Source organism: Taeniopygia guttata, chromosome 4 (genome assembly GCF_048771995.1).
Source record: "Taeniopygia guttata chromosome 4, bTaeGut7.mat, whole genome shotgun sequence".
Classification (NCBI taxonomy): Eukaryota; Metazoa; Chordata; class Aves; order Passeriformes; family Estrildidae; genus Taeniopygia; species Taeniopygia guttata.
The window spans coordinates 72583071-72608776 of NC_133028.1; the positions used below are offsets into that span (position 1 = coordinate 72583071).

General features: G+C 36.6%; 1 long non-coding RNA gene across 1 annotated transcript in view; it reads left to right on the plus strand.

The window, feature by feature from the left end:
* LOC115495141 (uncharacterized) overlaps positions 1 to 24227 on the plus strand; it is a 38966-nt gene extending 14739 nt beyond the window's left edge. The window contains exons 2-4 of the long non-coding RNA XR_003960289.4: positions 6184 to 6289; positions 18189 to 18246; positions 22686 to 24227. This is a non-coding gene — a long non-coding RNA (uncharacterized lncRNA). The remainder of the gene's footprint in view (positions 1 to 6183; positions 6290 to 18188; positions 18247 to 22685) is intronic.
* The last annotated feature ends 1479 nt before the right edge of the window (positions 24228 to 25706 follow it).

A 25706-nucleotide genomic window follows, 5' to 3' on the forward strand; every position in this document is an offset into this window, starting at 1 on the left:
TAAAGTAGTAGATATCTTGCTGAGCCTTTCAGCAGATGTGTGCTTCAGAGCTTTAAGCACTTTAAATAGTTCACATGGTGCAAAAATGCCCAGTGCACAAGCTGATGCTGCCCTGCTTTCACAAGGTGGTTCAAAGTGCCAACATACACACTTATGAAACAAGTTATTGGCACGATAAACAGCATTTTATTCACCTGCTATTCATTTGTTAACTCTGGGGTGAAGCTAAACTACAATATAGGCATGACATACAACTACCTCTGAAATATTTAATTAAGTTCAAAATATCGATGTCTTTAGTTTCCTTATGTTCAGAGAAGTCAGATAATGGGAATGGAGAAACTTGAAATAACAATCTGTTACTTTCTCAGAGCTTCTCTCTATCCTCACTGATGAGATTTGCAATGTAGTAATGCTGCAATTTCATCATTATTTTGTAATCTTCTTAAATGAGTGTCTCATGTTAGTGCAGGCAATCACAATAACTGCTTGAATAGGATTTGCTGCTGAGCAAAGCTGCTTGTGTTGCAAAAGCAACTGGAGGAATGCACAAGCAAAAAACCCATTGGGCAAAGTGTTTACTTTCCCATCGAGTTTACAGTGAGTCTCGAGAAGGGAATTTAGTGATGACTTCACCCATGCTAGCAAGATGTCAGCAAATTGTCAAAGAAGGAATGAATTCTCTAATAGCAGCTTAAGGCAAGTTCCAAACCGAAGGAAATTGGTAACCACAACACTTATTTAATGTGGAAGGCGGTCATATTTCCATGGAGTGAAAAAGGAAATTCCCTTGGCTTTGCAATGACCCAATAGCCCTTTTTTTTTTTTTTTTAAAGAAAATAAAGTTTCTTCATTCCCATCCCAAAGCCAGGTTGGATGGGGCCCTGAGCAACCTGATCTAGTGGGTGACATCCCTCCCTGCCCATAGAGGGGAGACTGAAACTAAGATGATCTTCTAGGTCTCTTCCAATCCAAACCCTTCTGTGATTCTTTGATTAAGGTTGTCTCAAACCCAACCTTTCACTAAGCATTATTTATTCATGCTACAGTGCACTTATTCCCTTCAGATGAATATTGTATGTTTGGTATATGTTTCATCCTGTTGAAATCTTTGAGACTGTTCATATGGGTAAAGTTATCTGTGTGAGTCTGTAGCTACAGAGTCTGAACATGGAATTAGATCTTTAAGGTTCACAGTTACTAGGCATTAAACACCACAGTCCTAGGTTAATTTTTAAAATACTTTTTTTTTTCCCCAGAAGGATATAGTAATATTATCAACACAGGGCTGTTGTATCAGAGTTCTCCATTTATTTTCCTCTTCAAACTCAGGCTATGACACAATTGCTACTCATTAGATCTTTGCCTGTATACAACCTGCTTAATTCTACCTTTGTTCTTTTCATCAGAGATATTGATTTATGATCTGGTGTCCCTGGACTGAGTCATAATTCAGGCTGTTGACCCTGGGCTAATTGCTCTTCTGGTTTCAGAACTCTGTAAAATCTGCCTGGAGGTGTCTCTCATTTTAAAAAACCAAGATCATAGCCGCTGTACAAGTATTAGTGTTATTGGAGTAGTACTGATGCCTCTTCTGGCCTATTTGAATTCCAGATTCCTAACAGCAAATATCTTATCCTCATTTTTATTTGCAGATTTTTGAAGTGGTGTGAAGAAACAGTGAGAACTGTTATAATCCTTATTAACTTCCTTAGAGCCTTATGGATATTCTCTAGCTATTGAAATAAATAACCTCTTCCCACTCAAGTCCTACTCAAGTCACAACTCAAAATTTATTCTCACTAAAAGATTCTTTTTGGGTGCTTAGTGTTTTTAAGTCAATGATTCTTGATCCTTCTTTTTCTATTTAATTTTTATGTGTGAAATAAGTAAAATGATAAAGAAAAATTACATGTTTTTCTCCCAAACACGATTAAAAATGTATTCAATTATTACATCTTGATTTTTATAAATATGAAAATATATGCTGATTTCAGATAGAAGTTAACATCTGCTAATAACTATTGCATTCAAGCATTTTTCTCACATTATGTTTATGTAATTAATGTTGCAATAATAATGTTGTGTTGGAGCTACAGGGGCTGGAGGGTGATTATGTACCAAGAAGTGTGATGGATTTGGAAATGCAGCTGCTCTGCCCCTGTACCTGTGTGGGCAGGTGCTCTGATGGGGCAGTGTAAGACAAAGTCAGGATTTCATCATCACACCCCACAGTCACTTGCTGTCACTCGCTATGTAAAGCTGATTAGCTCCATTTTGGACAAAACAAGATTCACAGCAGTGGCTCTGGAGGTTACATCTTAGCACACTAAAAAAAATAATTTTATTGAAAGGAACAGGTTTTATTTTCATTTTCAGCTCCTGGAAGTAAAATTGAGTTTTATTTATACAACCGATATTTCTGTTACTGACAGCAGTTCCTATTAATTCCTCAAAGATACATTAAGCAACAGTTAAAATGAGGGATGATGAAAATTTACAGGGAGTTTGCTTACTTTGTAGGCAGTTTTACTTGTTAAAAAACGTACCTAAAAAGCAGGTAAAAAATATATGGGCACCATTCTTTTATAAATGCAGGGAGAGGATAAGGCCCTTAAGGATTTTAGTTATTTGAGGATCACCTCCTGAAAGAACTTTCCTAAATCAAACTTCATTTTGCCAGTTTGGAAACACTGTACACTATTACAATACATACAATTAGAAAATACTGGAGGATGGGGAAAAAAAACCAAAACAACCAAAAACAAATAAACAAACAAAAACTTTTAAAGCTCAAGAATCAGAAATCTTGTTGCACTTCTAAGCTGGGTATTAAATACTTCTTTTTATAAAAATAATTACAGATGCATCATTGCCTGGTCTAGGAGGCTGATTTTTGTGTATTAAAATGCAGCAGCTTTCACAGCTAAATACTCTCACTTGGACCTTCTTAAAAAAAAAAAAAAATAAGTAGAAACTTAAAGGGGATGAAAAGGAAGAGGATGTGTGTCTTTGGGGAGTGATGGATATGAGGACAGTACATGGGAGAACACACAGGTGATTGCAGAAGACATCACCAACTCTGAATGAATACATAATGGAAGGTAAGAATGTGTTAAAAATTAGACCAATGTATTTTTCAAGCTAATCAGGGGTGTTTTATGTTAATCTAGGTATTGAAGATTTTAATATTACTTGCAAAACTAGAAGATTATTGAACATTAGGGTTGTTCAGAACTGATCTCTTTCCACAGTTTACATGCTCCCTTCCTCTCCCCTCCATAGTTATGCTGACATTAAACTTTCCACAACTAAACACTAAAAAAAAACAAACAAAAAACCCCAAAAAAAACCAACACCCTTTATGAGAGTCTGAAGCTACACAATATTTAATTTCCACATCTGAAAGTCCTGGAAAATTCAGGAGATAGAGAAGGGGAAGATTGGTTATTTGTTATTTCACAGCTGGAAATGCAGGTTTTCAGAAGGAGCAAGCATTGACAAGAAACAAACTCCAGTCTGATTTGACTGTGAGAAGGCAAAAGGTAATCACTGATAAATGTAAACTACACAATTATTACTGTTTTTAAGCAATAGTCTCTCAGTTAATTTTCAGCTTTTGAGATAGAATGGGTGGCAGATTTAAAGAAAGAACAGGGCACAGAGAAAGAAAAAAGGACAGGCTGAAATTAATAGCTTAAATTATATTTTGAAATTACTGTTAAAAACCAGGTTATTGATAGAACACTCATTTTAGCTCAGACTAGTAATTTCAAAGAGCTGAAAAGAGATCTTTTGAATACACCTTCAGCCCTTGGTTTGACTTAGAACATGCAAATGGATATGAAAAGTTGTCTGCCCTTAAAATGTCAGAAAGCTCTGGAAAAATGCCAGCAATTTCCAACAGGACACATAAAAATATAAGCTGTAGGGTAGCTTTGTAGGTATTTCTAGTTATTTAGCAGCTGGTAAGTAAAATAGGCTTTTTTTGTAATACCAAATTTACTAGTCTTTGTTACAAACATTATTTTAATAGGGTTTTTTTCAACTCTTTTTGTTTCTATTGGTGTACTTGCAGCATTATCACATCAGGAGATGTAGGGGGAACAAGAGATCCTGGTGGAAGGGAGAATCTTATTTATGCCAAGGGGAAGAACCAAATTCTTCTTCACTGAGAGGAGGAGGTGGGAAACAGGACACAAGACTCAAATTGTAATAGTCCATAAGAACTTCAAGAGTCCATCTGATTAACTTCTGTAGCTTATAAAAATGTGTTATTTGCACAAGTTATTCTATTGTCAGGACATGGAGACAATGATCTCATTTTCAAACCAAAGGAACAATCACTTTTTGTACTTAAGTATAAGCCACTTCAGAGGGGAAAAGCAATTTATGCCTGCCAGAAAACACAATTGACTTTGAATTAGAGAAGAATTGGAGTTGAAAATAGTGTAACTAAAAGCAAGAGACTGGAATTCAAATGATATATCCTTGCAAGGAACAGGTAGTCCAGTCCTGTTTCAGTTTTATGGACCAAATTTGAAGAAAAACTTTCTTTGTTCAAGTTTTGCCAGGAACTGACAGTATAGGTTAATGATGTTCATGATTTGTACAAAAAACATTTTCACCTGATCACAACTGCTAGCAAAAAAAAAGCTTCCTCCCATGAATGAGGAGTGAGACATTAATGAAATGCTTAATCATGGGTCAGGAATGTAAATTGGAATCTTATACAGAGTGAAAAGTCTCATAGGCCTTACAGGACTCTATGTAACTTCTGTGTGCATGCTGCAAATCAGAATTTTTCCAGAAATTAACAAAAAAGAAATTAATTTTCTTTTTTGTTTCTTTGAGAAAGATTAAGAAGTGTTGATAAATAAAAGGAGGAAAACAATATATGTATATAGATCGGTATCTACCCTGAAGCAGCACGAAGAAATCCTAATATTAGGAAACATGATCCTGAAGGAAAAACTTGCTAGAGATAAAGCAGTGGTTGGGGATGTGGAATTCTTTCATCAGAGGTGTGCAGGGCTGGGCGTGTTGTTGGGGAAACAAATGGCTTTCAACTCGGGCTCCTCAGAAATGTGTGAAATCAATTATCCTTGAAAAGGTAATAACAGGAGGGAAGAAAAAGGGAGAATGCATTGTTGGTGTCTCTGTTGTGCTGGAGAAGCAAAATTTTTCTTGGTAATGACAGGCCTTGTCACTTCAAACAAAAGGGTGTAGCCAATTTAAGTCCCGAAGGTGTTTTCTTGCTTGTTTAGTCACAGTCATTCCATATTCCCACTTTAAGACCTGGATCACTCCTTTGAAAGTTTTTACAAGAGCCATTTTCAAAGCACTAAAGATCTCATCATCCATCCACTGAAGGTGATGCTCACATTACTTGAAGATTTGGAACTGGCTGAAAATAAAATAAAATCAGTTTCTTTCCAGAGCCATTAACAGACAGTTTCATTGTTTATTTTATACTAATTAATCCAGTCACAATATAATTCACAAAATCAATTTGTCAGATTGTATAACAGCTTGTGTAATATTTACTAATTTGGTTTTATAATTTAATTATTTTTTATAGTCTAGGAATGCCACTTCAAATGAGCAAATAATATTTAAGATGGAATGGGATTTTTGCTTATCATTAAATGCATTTAAATTTTATTAAAAGTATAAAATATTATTAAATATTCCACATGAAGGTTGGTTTTACACAATATTACATACGGCAAAAATCATGTGTTTTTTCCAATTCAAATAACTGTATCTTTTTTTAAGAGAGATTAGCACCTAGATGTTGGCTAGTACTAAAGAATGAATGTATGAAACAGCCCACAACTATGGTGATATAAGTGCTTTTTTATTTTTTTAAATTTTTTATTCTCGTTATTTAACTTGGAGAGTCTGTGCCTGTTATGAATTAAAAATTCCTGAAAATATTCATGGAAGAAAGTTTTTAGTCCTAGTCATCCCACAGGTCAAAAGTTTACGAACTGGCCTGGGTGTTTTTCGAAATATCCAAGCTGCAAATGTTCTCAGTGATATCCACATTTAAAAGAAATAGCAGTAAAAAAGGTTTATGGTTCACTGTTTTTCTGCAAATTAAAGGAAACTGCATTGCTTATGGTCCAAACTGATGTTACAGGTGCTATTTTCAGGATGTGCATATTTTCTAATTTCTAGGTTCTTTTTGCCGCTGTACAAACCCAGATGGGAGCCAATAGCAATAAGTGAAAAAGGAAGGAAAGAAAGGCAGTTTAGGCTCTTCCAGTCCTGTGGCCATTACAAGGTATGATACTAAAAGCAGGTGGGTCAGTGTGAATAAAACATGCAGGGTTTGTATAATCCCGTGCAGCAGCAGTTTTGATGGGATGTGAAACCTCAAAACCTGAGACAAACTGAGCAGGAGGAGCAAACCTGAATTGCCACTAGGGAAAATGCTTGGACCAGACAGTATTCTGCTGGTCTTATCCTTTCACCTTGCACCAGGGCTAAAAACTCCAAGGGATCTTAGTCCCTGACCCCTTTCTTGGCAGTGAAGCTCCCATAAGAAAAGCAAATTTTATCACTTGGTCACTGCAGTTTCTTAGGAAGCAGCATGGCAACTGGAAAATTGATAGTGATTGTATTCAGCCCACTCCTCCCAGCTGCTGGAAACCTGGACCAATATCAGTTTGAAAGCCACTGAAGTGTGTGTCCTATCCTTGTATCCTGGTGAAGATACTAAAATTTCTCACACCACCAAAAACATCCCTGGTGCATATGAAGACAGTAATAACAACTGAACTGGGCTTGGGGGAGTGTGCAAACTCCTAACATGGTGAATATTGCTGCTTCAGTTTCTGTGTGGCTTCATCAAGAGAAACAGCGTGAGAGAGCGCCATCAATCAACATCAAGATTTTAATACTTGATGGATTGAGCAGTAGCAGTTTAAAATGTAAAATTACAGCTCATTTTCAAGCTGCTACTAATTGTAAATCAAACTCTGAAGTGTTCTGTTGGAACTGTAACTGTGGATGAGAATCGTTATTGTTTTCAATTTGCCACTTTCATTTTGATAGGAAGATATATCATAAAGCTTTGATTTTTAATTTATTTTTATTGCTAAATGTTTATTATCATGTTTGTCATTTTGACTTGAGCATCCTGGGAGAGAATTTTATTTTTAATGGTTATTTAGTAAAAGAGATTAAATCAACCTTAAGAGCATATTTTACTTAATTTCAATCATGGTTTATTGCTCAGAATATATTTAAAAGGATATGCATGATTATATGAATCATTAGAAATTATGTTACCAAGGAAATGACTTGGTGAACCTTTTCTTCAACACATATTTGCTTTAAAATATTACCAAATGGGGGCCAGAGGGCCCAAGTATGAGATGACTCAATTAAGTAGGAACTTTTCTGAAGAATAATGCAAATGCTGTGAGCGCTATTTTTAAAAACACCTGGAAACTAGGACCACTCTTTAATGAAACTTAGGCTTCAATGACAACAACAAGCTCTGAAGGAAAAAGAATTGTACTTTTCAGGCACTGGTGAGTAATGCTGTGATGCTGATAATTTTTAGCCATTTGAACAAATCCACTTTTAGCTTAAATAGGTTGGAACCCCTGCTATGCTGAAAGATATTGGCATGCATCTAAATGACACCTTGTTGACCTTAAACAGTATTTTATTTTAAGCACATAGGTTGGTGTTTAACATGAAATTGAGCACTTGTGGCTCGTGGACAAATTTGAGAAGTTTGAATTTTGGAAAAGAAAGGTATTTTTGGTCCAGAAATTACATTTTTTGGGGGGATTTTTTGTTCAGTTGGTGGAGGTTTTTTGTTTGTTTTTATTGGTGAGGTTTTTTTGGTGGGTTTTTTTTTTTTTTTTTCTGAGACTGAGAAGAAGAGAAGAAAGTACATAGCAGATAATTCAATAGTAGGTAGTGGTTTTGAGCCAATGAAAGAACTTTTAGGTACTTTATTACTTCCTTAGGTTCTGCTGAAACATGTAATATATTATGAAGATGTGTTTGAGCACAAGATTATGATCCCAGTTTACTGTTGGCATAAACTTTGGCTGAAAAGGTGTTAATGATTAGTCAACAGTTGATATTTTCATGCAGTTGCTCTTATTTTTAAGCATCACACCCTCAATAACCCCTGCAAGTTAATGTACTGTGAAAAGACCCACCTAAATAAATGAACATTCCTTTCAGATAGTTTTCAAGGGACCTAATGTTTGCAACTATTATGTAGAATACTGAAATAATTTAGTTAGGGTGGAGAAATATCAACGTAGCAGCCACATCCACCAGTTTTACTGGGCATCAGTGTGACTTCAGTGTTTATGGGCAGATGAAAGGATTGTCATGAATAAAATAACCAGTGACAAAATTTTATCTGAAGGACAGGTATTTGATAATGTGAGCATAAACCAAAATGAACTGTGGAAAATTTGGTACCAGCATATCCTGAAAACACCAAGGATCAGTGTTACAAGAAGTAGAAAATACCAAGAATTTTGTGTTTGGCCCAAAATGTGCTGAAGGTTTTCCTTCTAAAGCTGAGCACGCTCATTTCAAAATGAAAGTGCTAGGTCAGCCTGGATTATACAGGATTTAAATTACTCATCTGCAGAATATTTTATTTATTCATGAACAATTTGTTTGACATGTTTTTTTTTCCTTCTGTTCCTTTCAAAAGAGTAGTCTGTATTTTTTTTAAGTTGGTTTATTTTAACATCAGCTGGACAGACCTGCTAGGTGTCATCAAGCTCTCTGTTCTGGTCTCAGCAATATCACCCCATCCTTTTCATAAACAGATCAAAGATCCTCTGACTTTTATTCCATCCTGTTAGGAACTTCAGTGCTACAGAAAATAAAGACATTCCCCTTACAGGCAATTATCTTATTTTTTTCTTCCATATGGTGATTTTTTTCTGATTTCAGAAGTATTTCTTCCTCCTCATGTTTCAGCCTCCCAAATTATTTATGAAGGACAAATATGTGCCTTCACAGACTGTGTTTGAAAAGGGAAACATAATTTTAAAAAAAACCATAGTTTTTTCTTATCATCATTGCTATTTTTGGCCTGAGTTTTATGAACCTCTGTTGATATAGCTATGCTGAATTCTCAAAGGTAGGTTGCAGGTCCATGCAACTCAAGGAACATCTTAAACCAAATCATTCTGTATGCAGGTAAACCTGTGGCAAAACAGATTTTTGGTGACAGAATTTAAAGCATTTCAACACTCTGATAACACAATATTGTGTCTGATAACACCATAATCGTTCTGCATGATTTGAACTTTGTGTCATTGGGATTGACATAGCTGTTCCAACAGTTTTCATCTGGTGGTTCCTGTTTCTCTGTCCTTTGTAAGAGAACTGAGTGTAAAGGTGTTCGCAGCTCCTCTCAGGGTCTGGCTTGATCTGTGGCTTGTAATTATTGCGGTTAATGACAGGATTCTTTATGCCGTGGCTCGTGCATTTAACCTCTACATTAGTGTAGGTGAGATTCTGTCACAAAGAAATGATTATCTATTTAAGTGCTCTGAGTCATATGGCTGAGATAATCCCTTGGTCTGTAATACAGTACAATCAGGCAGCTTATGAACAGGTTTGCTATGAACTGGAGCCAAACTCGAGTTCTCATTGAGATAACAACAAGTTCTCATCACCTCGTGTTACTCTGCCCTGTGTTGGGAGGAGAACTGAGCAAAGGCACACTAACATTGCTGTTTGGGGAGCCTCCCTGTACTAAACCCCTTGCTGAAAGGTGTATTTTGTGCTCAACTTAAAAAACTTGGTTCCACCCCGATTGCCTGTGTGGAGGTGGGAATGTTTTCCATTTTTCCATCTTCCACACACGGCTGTGCCTTGGTGTGCTCGCTCTGCACGTTCCCTGTGTCTATCTGTGATTGTATACCTGATATTTGTTAATGGAAAAACCATTGGCACGCTTTCAGGATTGTACTTCTCATTTTAATTAGTTGCTGTCACTTTACACACTGCTAGTAAATCACTTCAAATGCATTGCTTGTGCTTGTGGTTGTGTTTGAGACATAAATCTTTTGTTAAGGGATTAGTGAGTCATCTAGGCCATGGCCCTCATTGCCACCCATCAGACAGTCATAATAAAGCTTTCTCCACTATAGATCCATGAGTCTTCTCCTCCAGGGATTGCAGGATAGCCAAGGGGGGTCTGGAGCAGCAGCATGATGGGACAGTGGAGGGATGATCCAAAGCAATCCCCTTTCTGAGACTGTTTTTCATGGAGACTTTGCAGTACAGCTGCCAGTCGTGGTATTTCATCTCAGAGCCAAAAGCAGGACCAGAGGCATGAATAAACAGAAGTAGTTTTAGTTTTTGATAGGCAGAAGGTATGTCTGAAATCTGCCTTTAGACAAAAATATGGTGTTTTCTTACTGATGACACAGGATCTCTGCTCCTTTTTTGTCTTCACAGAGTGCATGTAGGATAATATGTATTATCCACTCTGGGATAAAGATTTAACTTACTCCAAGTTGCTTCATCAAGACACTTGATTCCCAATCTCCTATTTGTAAACTCAAAGTATCTAAGAAAATTTAGGTTGCACTGGACTGAATGCATATGCAAACTCTATCTCAAAAAAAAACTTAAAAAAAAATTCATTGCCAAAAGATCAACTGAATTTCTATGAGATTTCTCTGCAGAGGAAATTGAAATAAAATATTTGGTTTTCAGAATTATTGTGAAAAAAAAAGCAAGAATTTAAGAAAGAGACACATTTTTATCAATTATTTTTTAAAAGCTTTTAAATTGTTATTTTTATTTCATGAAATAATTTAGTGTGTACTACACCATACAACTCCCAACACACATTTGAAAGAGAGAAGAGAGGTGAAAGCTGATGTTATCCAAGCAAAGTGAAGTGCAGTTTAGCTTAACAATTGCCTCCAAGAACAGCTCTTCTTAATAACCTAGCACCATTTCTTCTATGCATAAATATACCGAGAGCATGTGTAAACATTGAGCTCAATGACCTCTTTATCTGGTTTCAAGGTTTTCCTTTAAGAGTGAAAATATATGCAAACTCTTGTACATATTGAGCTAAATTTTGTTAATCACAGATTAAAAATCCATTTTTTCTCCTTGGTTGCCTAGAAGAGAAGCTTGAAGTGAAATCTGTGGGCAGAAAGAGCAGGATGAACAAAGGTGATGTACCAGAAGAAAGGTTGTCCTTTTCTTATTACTACAAAAATGACTTTTTCCTATTAAGCATCAAATTAACTTAAAGGTAACACTTATTTTTATAATCCTCAACATCTCTTAAAGTCTGTGGTAGTCATCAAATAATTCTTATGCTACCCATTTTAAAATATCAAGAATAAATTTGCGATTTGGACTTAATGATTTATACTGACAAGTATCCTTAGCCTTTGGATTAATGCTGTGGTCAAACAGGAGCAGAAAAACACAACAACTTTAAATAAAAGTTGCTAAAAATGTTAGAATGCTTCTTCCTTATACATCTTACTTGTAAAAAAAAGGCAGTGTAAGCCAAAACATTCTTTATTCTTCATAATAGTCATGTCCTCAATCCAGATTAAGGAAATACAACAGATTAGGTAGAAATTTTAAGGAGAAAGAAATGCATTACAAGAAAGTGTTGTTGAGTTCAATGTTTACAAATGCTCTCTGCATATTTATGGATATAGTAAATGGTGGTTAACTATATATATATATACAAGAACACTTATGTAAAGCTATCTAGAAACTGAGACATCACCATTTTTGTAAAACCACATGACAACACCAGAGCTCCACAAGCCAGAAAATGCATCCCAATTTAAATAGGTAAGTTCTGTGTAAAAAACTGCCACCAAAGCAAAATGAAAAATCCTCTGAGTCAAGAAACATTATGAGATCTGCAGTTCCATGAAAAAGATGCAGGAAAACATGATGTATTAGGTAGCAGAACTTCAGGTCTGATAAGGAGAAATAATAATTGAATCTCTCTATAGATGCAGCAGCTCATTCCCTCAAAAAAAATAGAAAAATAAAACTATTTTGAGCTATCCAGGTAGAGTTGCTACACTTCTTCACACAGTATTGCTCCAGCAAAGCTAGCTACACCTTAGACTGATTTGTGCAAGGTCATTTTCACCAATTTTAAATCTTCTGGTGTGTGACTCCCCCCAGTAGAGGGACTTAAGAAAAACCCAGTCCACTAAGTATTCAGTCTGTTCTTGAGAGAACTTAGCCTAATAAATATGCAAGAAAATAGACAGCAATAAGGAGATCTGATAGAGTAGGAAAAGATGAAATGTTGTCTGCCCGTGCTTGGATTTTGGTCAGAATTCTAGTAGACACAGAGCCATGAATCTTATGTAGAAACCTGCAGCTCATCTATTTATCTAATCTTATCAGAAGTGTTATCAGAGTGTGACTCCTAAAGAGGGAAAACATTGATCTTCTCTAAGACTTTGCTGAGGATCATCTAGCAAAAATACATATAGTCCCTCAGGTGTTCTGCACAGACATTGCATACAAGAGGAAACAGAGCAGAAAATAACATTTATTCAGTATCAGAGTGCTGTTTATGAAGCTCTGTGTTTATGGAGATATTTAATATGCCTAAGTGCCATTGATTTAGGAGTAAAAATCAACTCTCTGGTGTTTTGTGCAGTCTGAAATATGGCCTTGAAAGCTGAATGGAGTAAAGAGGTTGATGGCTATTGACTCCCTGGCGTCTCCTAACATGTGCAATTAAGGAGGTCACAGTAAGGGACAACTGCAAGAGGTCATGGCCTTTGCTGAATTCACAGAGAGCTCTGGCCAGGTCACTGTGCAGGGCCATTTTAAAGTAGAATTCTGTCAAAAAAATAAAAAAAGGTCTAATGCAAAACCATTGATTGATGCTATTTACTTGAAAATTAAGAATATGTCTGATTGCTGAAAAAAATGAGCACAATGCAAACACAGCCAAGGAATTCTTCAATGTTTTTAGAAAATTTAACATGCTAGAATAAATATAAACTTTTGGGGAATAAATATTAATTTCTAGTCGGAAATGCTTTTACATGGAAGAAAGTCTGGCTGCATGAAGGTGTTGTGTAGATTTGGGAGCAAAACAAGATAAACATTTGGTCCTTCAAGAGACTCCTGCCTTAGAAAGAGCAGAATTTATGACATCAGGAGGTATTTCTGGGCCATTATAGCTACAATTTCACCTACAGATATTCCGCGGGCAGGGCATTTAAAAGCATTTCTCCTTGAGTTTTCCTTTTCCACGATCCTGATGTTCCCTGCACTGTGCATAGGAACCATGTCTGATGAATGAATGTGAGAATAATTGATTCTACTCTGCATAATCTTATTACTAGGATAATTTCTGTATTACAATTAATATTGCTTTTAATGATTCTTCAACTAATTTTGGTATGTGCTGTCACTTTCTGGATTTTACCTCATGTGTGTTTTACTGATAATCTTTAGAGAAAGTTTTTGTCTCTCTGCTTTTATTTTCACCCAGAGATTTAAAGACATTATTTCCTTCCTACTTTGATGGTTACCTTGCAGCAGGGGATGGCTCCTGTAGTCACTCCTCTGTCTCATGGGCTTTCCTCTGCTAACTTTTCAACTATTTTAGTTTTAATCCACAGTAAGGTTTTCTGAGTTTTCCTGTTGTTGTCCCAAACAAAACACTTTAATTCACAGGAATGGGAATATCATCTGGCCTCATCTGCTTCTCATTATTTCTCATTATTTCATTTTGCTGAGTTTTGCTTTTATTTTTCTTGCCACTTTCTAGAAGCACTCTTAAATTACCTACCTGCTGAATCCCAGTTTGGTGCCCTCTGTTCTTTCTTTGATTGATGCATCCTTCTTACAGATTTTCTTGTGTACTGACTGCTTGGTGGGGTTTTTTTGGTTTTGTTTTTTTTTCCTGTTTCTTCCTGTCCTCTTATTGAGGACTTTATTCTTTCTTGCCAATTTAAAGTCCTTTTGCCCAGACCCGTTAGTTTTCTCTCTTAGCAAATTGGTGACTGCAGCCCTCAAAAAAAAATTATCAGTGCTTTGAAGCCTCTGCTTTGTGTTTCTAAGCCCCCCACCTTCTAGACTCTGATTTACTACCCCTTTTTCTGGGAGTTTTGGGGTTTATTTAACCTTGACATTGGCAGTGAATCACCTATGACATTAAGCAGATTAGACTGAAGCTAATTATGCTGCACTTTGGGAATTACAAACCAGAAATTGCTCTGATGGATTTCTAGGTCTGGGGTTTAATGTAGCAGCAGTATTTTCTGTGCTGTGGCATCAGGTTTGCAGCACCTTAAGGAGGAATTTCAGTGATCTAGCCTTGCTCCATGTCTCCTAACTTCCTCCCATGGTTCCTCTGCATTGGCTTCCAATGTTTGCTATGTCATAATAAATGTTTGCAATCTAAAGATCAGAAAATACTGCCTAAGCAAAAGGGGTGAGCTGAGGCTACTCAGCCAACCTTGATTTTTTTTTTTCATTCCCCTCTCCCATTGTCTAATTTGTGAAACTTTTCCTTTGCAATTCTGTAAAATGTTATTTTAATGTAATTTGTGCCTAACATATATATTATAGATAAGTCTATCTAATAAGCAGTTGGGAATAATATATGTAGATTTTTCTATTTTATATTCTTTTCTGTAAGTCAGCAGAGTGGAATTCATTAACTTGATATGGATCTTTTTCAGTCTTTTCAGTAACCATTCACCAAAGAATGGACTTAGGAGTGTATTTATATGGTAAATGTACTGATACTGCTTACTTTAATATAAAGTTCATCTTTTTAATGCTTTTCTATATATACATATTTGGCTCTTTTGGAAAAGGACTTGCAATTCAATCTTCTTTCTTCTAATTTTAGCAGAATTATTACTTATAAAGTAGCATAGATTAGTTGCAAGTATTAAAAGAAGGCTATTTATTTGTGTAACACTTGAAAAGTACTTGAGCAAACTATTTATTAAAAAGAGTGACATTTGCTATAATACTTTAAATAGTAGAGACTATTGAGTTGTGGTGTGTTTTTTGTTTGGTTGGTTTGGGTTCTTTATGGGGGCATATTTAAATAAAAATTATGCAATGAATGCATATGATAAAACCTGTTTGATAGAGAGCTTTAGTAATGCTTAATGGAGTTTTTGCTTTCCTGAGAGTGATAGCACAGCATGTAGTATATAACTGACTAATGGAGATTTGCCACTCAAGTAAGTCAATCAAAAATGTAATTTAGCTTGAAACTCTCATGGAAACAGATATGCCTCTTGTATCTCTCCCAATTAAATGCAGCGTGATGATGATTGCATATGTGTTACTAATAGAGTTGTTAAGAGAATTTCTGATAAAGCTTTTGATGGGGATGCAAAAATGTAAGTTTTGAGTCTTCTGAATTAAAAAATGAAATCACTGACCAAATGGGATATTTAAAAAAATTTACAAATGGTCTGTATCCTTATTCAAAATGCTTTTCATTTTGAATATATTTAATCCAGAGTAAGGCAGGGTGGGGTCTTGGTTTTTTTGATCTATTTCCTTTTCAAATCATTCATGAAATCATCATATCCTAGAATAGATTTGTGATTTTAATTAGAGAAAAATCAAGAATATCAAGTTAGCAACTATACCACCTTCAACTATCTCTGCAAAATCTTCACGAGGGTGATGTTGATGAGTCTCATAAGGCAGAAAGAACAACATCTACTTTAAGTAAGACCAGTATGTTTACCTCAAAAAGACCTGGCAGTTATCTGAAGTATACCAATCATCCTTGCAATGGTTCCAGCCCTTCTTCTGGCACTGAAGTAGCTTACTAACCTTGTGTAGAGAGATGTGTCAGAGGTGAAAGTTTACCAGGTGATATCAGCCTGAAAAACCTGAGAATACACAAAACTTTGGACATATTTTCCAAGCATTATGTGTCTCTCAGAGAAAAGCTATCATAAATTAATTTTCCTATACTGTTAATGCCTCAGGTTTTAGCTTTTATGTTTTTCAGATCCTGTAATGCTGAGGTCCATATGAGGGGATGGTGAGCCCTCCACACAGAGTAGGGAGACAAAAAAATTCCTTCTCTAGCTGGGAACAAAAGCAAATGATCCAAATTTTAGGCCCAAGAGCACAAACAACGTGGATCAAGGAGAAAAACAAGAACGATGGGACTTCATAAACTAGAGTTATAATTAGACAATTAACTACAACATGCAAATGGACCAAAACTTATAAAAGTGAGAGACTCAATGACTGGTTGTCCATTTTTGTGACTATTTTGGGTTCACCTGGGGTGTAACCCTGGCTGGCTCTTGTGCTGCCCAAGGTGGATCCATTGAGGCCTCCTAATAAATCCCTATTTTATTCTTTATCTCCATCTAACCTCTGTTCTAGGGCAGCCTTCACAAGGCATCACTGCAACAATCAGATTTTCTCCCTGTAGATATTCCATGGACAAAATCAGATAGCCACCAGCATGGTGGCTACAAATGACTTCTACAATTAATTTATGAAGGTAAAATGTGTACACTAGCCAGAAGAACAGTATATGAGAAGACTGCATTTGTGATCTTTCAGCCCTGATTCTTAAGGAGCAGCTACCAAAAATAGTATACTCACAGCTAACATTCACAGCTGCACTTGGCATTAAAAACCACTGAGATATGATCCTGATATCTGGCCTTTCTCTCCAGCTGGAACCTGTGCCTGTCTTCTCTGTCCCATCACACCTACTGAACTTATTATTGCTTTGCTTGCTGATGTTTCCCTCTGCTTTGCTGGTACTAGTCCCCATTTTCTTTTGAATTGGTTAAATAATTATCATAATAAATCTCAGCTTTGAGTTTATTGGTTTTAGTTTAGGTCTAAAGAAAGACTTGTACACCCCACAAGCTTGTCTGTTACGCCCAGTAAGTGCAACAAAAAAGGAGAGAAAAAGTCCTCACAAAGTTTGACTTTTTTTGAAGCATAGGTGGAATAGATGTATTTCCACAAAATTACCTCTTAAAGTGCACTTCTATAAAATGAGTACTGCGTATCTTTGAAAATTCATCCCAGTTTCACTGTATTCAGTTAAATACTTTGTACAAAACACAAATCACTTTCTGGTTGAAAAGATTTGGTGATGAAAACTCATTTGATCCTTCTAGGACAGACTGCAGCAAGTTTATGATATTGATATTTTTTTATGTCTTCTTTTTGCTTTTGTTTACAGATGAAATAACCTCCCAAGTTACAGCTGAAATGAGCAAAACTATTTCTGTAAAGTTTTGACAGGATAAATACTCCTTTGATTGAGGAACTATAGGTGTTTACACATCTCTTTTAAATTTCTAATATCCTGTGTCAATTAGAATGATGTGCATCTTTTAAATACATTGTGAGCTCTGTTTGGTGGGGTTTTTTGGGGCGTTTTTTGTGTGTCTATACCTACATATAGAGAGAGTCATCATGTTTTGTGCTTATTATACAAAAATCTTGCTTGGGAATAAGGGGAACACAGTCACCGGTGAAGCTGGGAAATTATTGTTATTCCAGTTCATGATTTAGCAGTACAATAGTTTGATTTATTACTTACAATAGTTTGTATTAATTCTAATTAATATAGGAAAAACCATAATGCATTTATATTGCTTTTCAGGGAAAATAAAAAATCCTTTCTAGAAATATTCTGTGTTCAAAGACTGGCAGCTTCAGCGTTCCTGAAAGAAAGAGATGGACTCAGAATGAGCTATCAGCACCCTGAAGTTATAACTGGAGGCACATGGTCTTGTCTTAGGGAGTTTCTTCCATTTCCTGGGAGAAGACAGATGATAGCCCTGTCCTCCACAGACTTTATTGTTGGAAGCTTTTCTGAACACAGCTTAGGTGCTCACTTTTGTCCTTAGTTCCTAACCATTCACTTTTTGTTCTCAAGCTGGGTTTGTCTGGACAAAGGAAGGCTGAAATCCCATAGCAACCTCTGAATTACAGCTATAGTTTCTGTCAGAACCCCTGCACCTCTGGTACTGTTCTGCACAGGCACACCCTTTTGCGCTTCATTTTATTCTAGAAACATGAACAGCTGCTCGTTATCACTGTAAACCAAAGGAAATCTGAAAAAATGTGGTTGGTAGTTAGCTGACCACCAGGCAACTCCTATCACAAATACTAATATTTTCTTTTTTTTTTTTTTTTTTAAGGCTAAAATCAGCTCAAATGAAGACAACCAATACAAGTCCTGAGACCCTGAGCTGTCAGGTGAGTGGCCTTTAGTAATGGAAAAAATTGTTTTGTTTATCATAAAGATGTTGGGAAAGTTCAACCAAGCTAAAGCAAAATAACACTGCAGAGATAAGGTGACCTCCTGTGAACTGCCTGTATAGCAGAGATCAACCTCTGTCCTTGTTCAAGTTTAGTCAATAAAAAAAAAAAAAATTAAAAATAGGATTTTACCATATCTTCCATGTAGTTCACTTATTATATTGTGATGCTGGTCTCTAGTATACTTTTAATGGGTGTGTAGAAAGTATTTTATAAAATCAAGTTTACTTTTAAATTAAATATAGATATTTATGAATAATTACTCCAGCAGTGAGAAAACAGCTGCCAGCAGTGTCTTGGATAGCAAGACATGGGGATTTTAAACACTGATTTTACTTGTTGAAAGAAGCTGACAATTAATTAAAAAAAAAAAAAAAGACGTAAACAAAACCCATAAAACTACCAAAACCTTCTTAACCCAGAAAAAGAAATCCCAACCCCAACAGAATTTTCAAATTATGATCTCGCAGGTCTTTTCCAACCTAACTGATTCTGTGGTAAGGTGACACCAGTGGGCTAAAAGAAGACAAGTTTCTTCTAATAGTGATTTTTCTGCCACAAGCTCCTGTCTGTAGAACTAACCTGTCACATGTGATATGGTGGTTATGCAGCCTTTGTTTCAGAAAAGAGAGAGACCTTTAGCGTGGTCTTTTACAAGAAATAGCATAATTGCTAGGTAGGATGTGAAGGGGGTTAAGTTTTTAAGCAATCATGGAGTGAATGGGAATGAAAAGTAGATAGTGAAAGTCTTAATCTTTCATTAAATAAAAGTCTTATGGTTTTGAAAGACAAAACCAGTTGTGCTAGAGCTTAAATGGATCTGTAGAATGAGAATAGCAATAGCTGTGTGACCACAGTTAGAATATTTTCATTATTTTTCATTACCCACAGGTAAAGTGCATTTGAAATAAACCACCTTGAGATTTCAACAGAAAAATATCATTTGTTGTCTCTGGGTCTTCTGCAAATCTGTTGGTATCAAGCTTAGGAGACATGCTGTGCTGACATTCCTTATCCTCTGTCTCACACCATTAGTGTCTTAAAAGAATTTCTCTGGCAAAATAAATTGTAATTGCAACTGTTCAGTGCCCACCTGAGAAAATTACTTTTACTATTAAAACTGAATGGCTCAGAAAGGTTTAGCACATTCCTTTTCTACCATGTATCTGAACAAGACCTACAAAGGAAGTCAGGAATAGCACCTCATAGTACATTTATATTTTTCCTTTAAACCTATTAATCTCCTCTGTTCTTATGTACTTCCTTGTATCTCTCTCCTTTCTCTTCCTCAGTGCTGTTGTGTGACTTACAGATTCTTTTAATACCAGTTTAACATCAATAAGTCAGAATTAATTTTTATTTCCTTCATAAAGACCTTGTTTTTAAGTGTTCTCAGCATTACAAATTAGAGTCACATTTTCACAGATGCTAAGATTCTTCAGCTTTCCGTGCCCTGGTTTTGAAAATATTTTAAATGCCTATGTGGTTTGCCTCGGAGTGTAAATCTGTCCCTCAAAGGAGGATCCTAAAATTGAGCATTCCCATTAGTGGCTGTTTCAAGGCCAGCTTTAATAAAGATGTTCCTTTCACATAGCTTTTAAAAGAAAGTGCCATAGAAATATGAAAGCTTTCTTCAAATAGTTAAAAAAAAATCTAGAAAGTAGCCATGAATTGCTTCCCCCAGCACCACCTCCCTTGCTCTAAGAAATTCACCTGTTCCCTGAGAAACTTTGTAGTTGGAGGCCCATTTACAGGAATAGTTTCAGCCAGTCCTAATGATCATTCAGAAGAGCAGATGTAATGATGGTTTCCAGAAGGAGATGTGTTTGGGCTCCTAAATTTTCAGATGGATAGTCCTTTTAGAAAAGCAGGAATCCGCTCTCCTAACGTGTTGTCTGAGGATGGGGAAAACCACACTAACTCTAATTTGCACTGCCAAAGCAAAAGGCAGGGCAATGAGGGTGAAATAGCACTATTTTAGGAAAGCCTGATTTCCATACCATTGTAGAAAGAGAAAATGGATACAAAGGATTCATGTCAGAAGTGGCTGGTTTCCTTTTCCCTTTTTGAGGCAGAGAAAGATCAAAACCCCTGAGGGAGGCCAAAACCCCTGAAGGAGGCCAAAAGCAGATTTCAGCCCTGTTTTGATGTTTCTCATCATGGCTGGAGGAGAGAGGAGGAGCTGCAGAGATCCAGGACTGTCTTTCTGCTGTGTTTGCTATTAGTGCAGCTTAGCTGAGAGGCTTTGGTGTGGCATTTCCATCTGAGCAGGATAAAATATGTGTTTTGGGGATGGCAGGACTGTCCCAGAGCTGCATGTGCCATGATGGTGCATCTTCACTTGACCTTGCCGGGGACAGGGCAAGACATAGAATCATAGAACATTTTGGGTTGGAAAGGACCTTCTAAAGGTCAATTAGTCCAACCCCCTGCCATGGGCAAGGACACCTTTCACCAGACTAGGATGCTCAAATCCCTATCCAGTGTGGCCTTGAGCACTTGCAGGGTAAAATTTGTCTGAGCAACACGTGCCAGTGTCTCACCATCCTAGTAGTGAAGAATTTCTTCCCTGTATTTGACATAACTTACCCACTGACATTGCTCTATGTTCTATCACTACATGCCCCTGTAAAAAGTCCCTCTGTGGTTCTCTTGTAGCTCCCTTCAGGTACACTCTAAGGTCTCCCCAGGCTGAACAGACTCAGCCTGTCTTCAGAGGTGAGGTGTCCCATCCCTCTGACCATTTCTGTGTCCCTCCTCTGGAGCTGCTTCCACAGGCCCATGACCTTCCTGTCCTCAGGAGCCCAGAGCTGGATGCATTACTCCAACAAAGTGCCACTTTGCAGGCTGGCAGGTGACTTCTGTGGCACCCCAGCACTGGCCCCATTAGCATGTCACAAGCCACAGGATCACTGGGTCTGTGTTTTGTTGTGGGTCTTTTGCTGTTTCTTTGTTGAGGCAGAAATTCTTCCCATGAAACATCTGACTGCTGAGCTCTGTGTCCCAGCTGGCAAAAGGAAGTCAGCCTCTTATTACCCAGCAATGAACTGTGTTAACAGCTTGTTAGGGTTGAAAAATAACCAGATAATTGCACATCCACAGTTTTCCCTTGCTCTATTAGTTGTTGTGTCATGGCATGAAACAAGACACTCTGTCCTTGAAGGAGCTTGGGCTAGTATTTTTTCACACGCATACAAATGTGCCAGAAAATTATTCTGTCATAGTTTACATAATTCTGAGTGGGTTGGAATCTACTCCCAAAGCCTATGTGCCTTATGCAACTTTAAGTTGCCCTAGGATGTGGCAAGCCCATTTCTCTCCCTCTCAGGATTTTTCATAGAGGAGCACAGAGAGAAATGAAAGAGAAAACAATTTCTATTTCTTCTCCTTGTTTTTCCTATGTGGAATTTTTTACCTGGAGTGAGTGCTTGGTTGGATTCTGGTGAGGATTGTTTGAGCCTGGTGGCCAATCCAACCCACCTGGGGCTGGACTCTCAGAGAGGGTCACGAGTTGTGTTAGAGTCAGAGAAAGTAGTATGTAGTTTTAGTATTCTCCTTTTATATAGTATATTGATGTAGTTTAGCATAGTTATAATAAAGAAATAATTCAGCCTTCTGAATTGAGTCAGACATCGTCATTTCTTCCCATTGGGTTCGCCTGCATTTACAATCCTAGGATATCAGAAATGTTTTTTGTGGGGATTGGAGACATGACAAACTGAGGGGGGACCAGAAGCCTTGTGGAAAGGCACTGGAGTGCAGGCAGGGTGCCCAAATTTTGTCTGAAATGGAACCACATACTCGGCTTTTGTCAACTGAATCCCATCCTAGGTGCACACACAAACAATACACTATAGACACAAACATTATTGTAAACTTATGTCAGTTCTGATGCAAAACAACAGAAATTAATGTTTCTTATTTTCTGATTAAAGTACCGAGACACCAAGGGAATTTGCCACATGTAAAATCACTACAAGACACAGTCCTCACCGCAGTTTATTTCAGTAGCCCAAGTTGCTTCTCGTTGCAGGCTCTGAAAAGCTATTATTTCCCAAATGTACCCAAAATAAGTCTGAACATGTTTGCCTGTAATGCAACAAGGTGAACTTAATTGCAGGAAGCTTTAGAAGTGCTCAGCTCGTGTGCTGCTGACACAGCAGGGGTGGGTCGCTCTGGAGGGAAGGGGAGCGGCGAGGACAATCCCTGTGTGGGAACCATCTTCAGAACAAAACCTGCAACTTCAAAGCAGGGGAAAAAAACCCAAAAAACAACAAACCAACACAACAACCAACCCCCTGTAACACTTCTAAAATGCTATAATAAATGGAGTGAAAATAGCATGCCCATTTACATTTCTTTGTTCTTATTTGCAGTTTGACTTAATGTCAGGAGATTGCCAAAGTTTCAGCATCAGCATCTGTGCTCACCGGCTTCAACACGATTCAGAAGAAAGAAAAGAAAGAAAAAAGCAGTTTATATTTTGTAAATTACCTGTGTCATGTGCAGCTTACATACAGGGGCGTTGATGTATGCAATAGTGAGTTTTAAGCAGAGCTGCAGCTTGAGATGTGTTTTCCAAATTGGAGACCTTGTTTTGGGCCCAAAATTGCTGAATGCTTCAGTGCTAATCCTTTGTGTCTTGTGCAGCACCAAACCCTTCATTAATGTGGTATCAAAAGAATGAAAATGTGTCCTCCCCCCTAGCTTTTACTACTTTAATAGACATTTACTATAGTTTCAAATAATATTTGTATCAGCAGAGATCAGCAAAATTCCCATGGTACAGAACCCTTTTAACTTTGATCTATAAACAGCTTCTGTAAGAGTGTTTTTACCAGAACTTCCAAATTTCTTTTAAACACAATATTTGAGGTTTAGATTACCTTATTAGCAGTCAAACATTTTTTATTTGTACTATTTATTATGTCAAACAGACAGAGAAGTGTTTTTGACATCCAGCTGTGCTTCAATTCATTCTTGATTCCATTAAGGGGGTCTGTTGCATTTTGTTAGTGTAGAACCATTAGCTAAGAACATTTTTTAGAAGTGCTCTTCATGTAGTCTAATATACTAAATTCAGATAGTCTTTATAAAAGAGCTGCATTTTATACCTTTTGCATGATATTCCACCATAAATTAAGATGAAACCTGTTGGTCTGCAGCTCCTTTTCTTAATATTTCTTCATGTTTGAAAACATCTACTCATTTTTATTTATATACAGACATTTATATTCATTTTAACTAGTGAGGACTTAACATTGTGCATTGCAAAAATACAATGAAAAAATATATTCTTGACCACCACGTCATTTTGCTTTGAATTTCAGGGTCATTTTCTTTAAATATTATTCTATGAATCATCTCCATTTACAATCATAATAAAATGCTTTCTGGTGTTCTCAGTCTCCAAAATTTATGAAAATAAAAAAACGTGATGCAGACACAAAAACACAAGTTGCTGAAACTGGAACATCCTGTACCATTACTTGAGATAAAGTTCTTAGTTAAAATTTAAAATATTGCTGAAATTGTTTCCTGAGGAAGTTATTTTGGGATTTTACAGTTAACTACACTTGAACTAAACCTATTGCTGTGAACAGCAATATTTTAAGTATTTTAAAATGCTCCAACTTTAAATAAATTGATGACCAGTGAGATCATCCCTAGACATTCAATAGCAATGGTGTTACAGGAGTGTCACTGAGACAGTAATAATGATATCATCATACTAACAAGCAAAGTGTATTCTGTATGACTCACTGCTGCTTTTTTATAAAAGTTTTAGCTTCAGAAATGAGTATGTGAGTTGACTGGGTTGGTGGATGAGCACAGAAAACACAGAGACAGAAATATTAAAAAAACCCCATTTAATTTCTAATTTTTTCCCCTAAATTTCAAGATGCTGCCTGAAATCCAGAATTGGCACAAGATGTAAAAGTAACACACTAATTTTTCTTGTTCAACTTTTCTGTGGAAGTAAGTCTTAAGTCATGTTCATGGATGGCACAGTTTAACTCAAGAACCTGACAAAGGGAATCTGGTAAAGGAGTTGCTTAAGAAGGGTTTATATGTTTATAAATATGTTTATAAATATGTTTATAAATATGTTTATATGTTGCAGTAAATACTTCCCAGCTTTCATATTCTAATTAATACTTCAAACTGCTGCTTGAAAAGCAGTAGGTCATTATTACATTGAGACATGGTTTTAGTTTGTTTTCTTTCTGGTGCCATCTCTTCCAACTCTACAGGGATATATATATATACACACACATATATTATATATGCATGAAACATTTCCCTTTAATTTAGGAATATATATATTATATATGTATGAAATATTTATTTTAATGTGTTGGTTAAAATCATCATGCAAATGATTGTGCTTATTGCATGACACAGTTCACTGAACTGGAAAGAGAGGTGATTTTGTCATTTGGAGCTGCTCTTGGTTTATTAGCTCACGATGCAGAGTGTGCACAAGCACTCTGTGTGGCTTTATGGAGTGGGAAAAGAGCAAACAAGACAGACTATTTGGGTAACAGCACAATGTGAAGAATCTACACAGGCCTGTCCTCCTTTGCCCTGGGTTAATATTGAATGCATCCAACAGCAATGCAGAAGAGGCTTGGGTGTGCCACTCTGATTATGTGGCTCAAAACACTGCTTTTATTTATTTTATTCCTATGTATCAGCCTGAATGCCTCATGTGGGCTACCAGATCACTGTGACTGCACTGAATTCATCCTGCAGCTCTTCTGCTACAGGGAGAGCTGACAGATAGCATTTCCCCACATTTTCTCCCACAGAAACTCTGAGCAATAATCTTGTACTTGCCTTGGTAATGGTGTGTGATTTTTCCCAGACGCTTAAGCTGCTATAAATCAAGTAAGCACATGTGTGTCAGAGGAAGACATAACCCTTTATTTATGAATGTGTTGCAAGAACTGTCAGAAAGGGATATTGATTCTGGTTTTATACAGGGAACTAGTGAGAATAACCAATCAATGTAACACAGGGACAACTTACCATTGTTATTGAATATTTAGGTTGTAGGGAAGTGTTGTGAATGTACCTACTACAGGGAAGTATAAAGTATAAAAAGTATAAAAGAAGTATAAAAATTAAGAAAATTTCCAATGGACAACAGCAGCATAATTTTTTGTGAAAGAGAAGATGAAAAGCAGAGATTATTGATTAAAAAAAGTGAAATGAAAGAGTAGGAAAAACTAGTGTATCACGAACTGTTACATAAAGGCTCTGTCCATTGATATAATTTGATTAGAATATTTTGACTAAGAGAGCACAATTCTGAGCAGCTGTTTACCAAAATGTATTCTATAGCATGCAAACCTGGATTTGGTTTTACTCAAGCAGTCTAAGGTGCCCTGAAC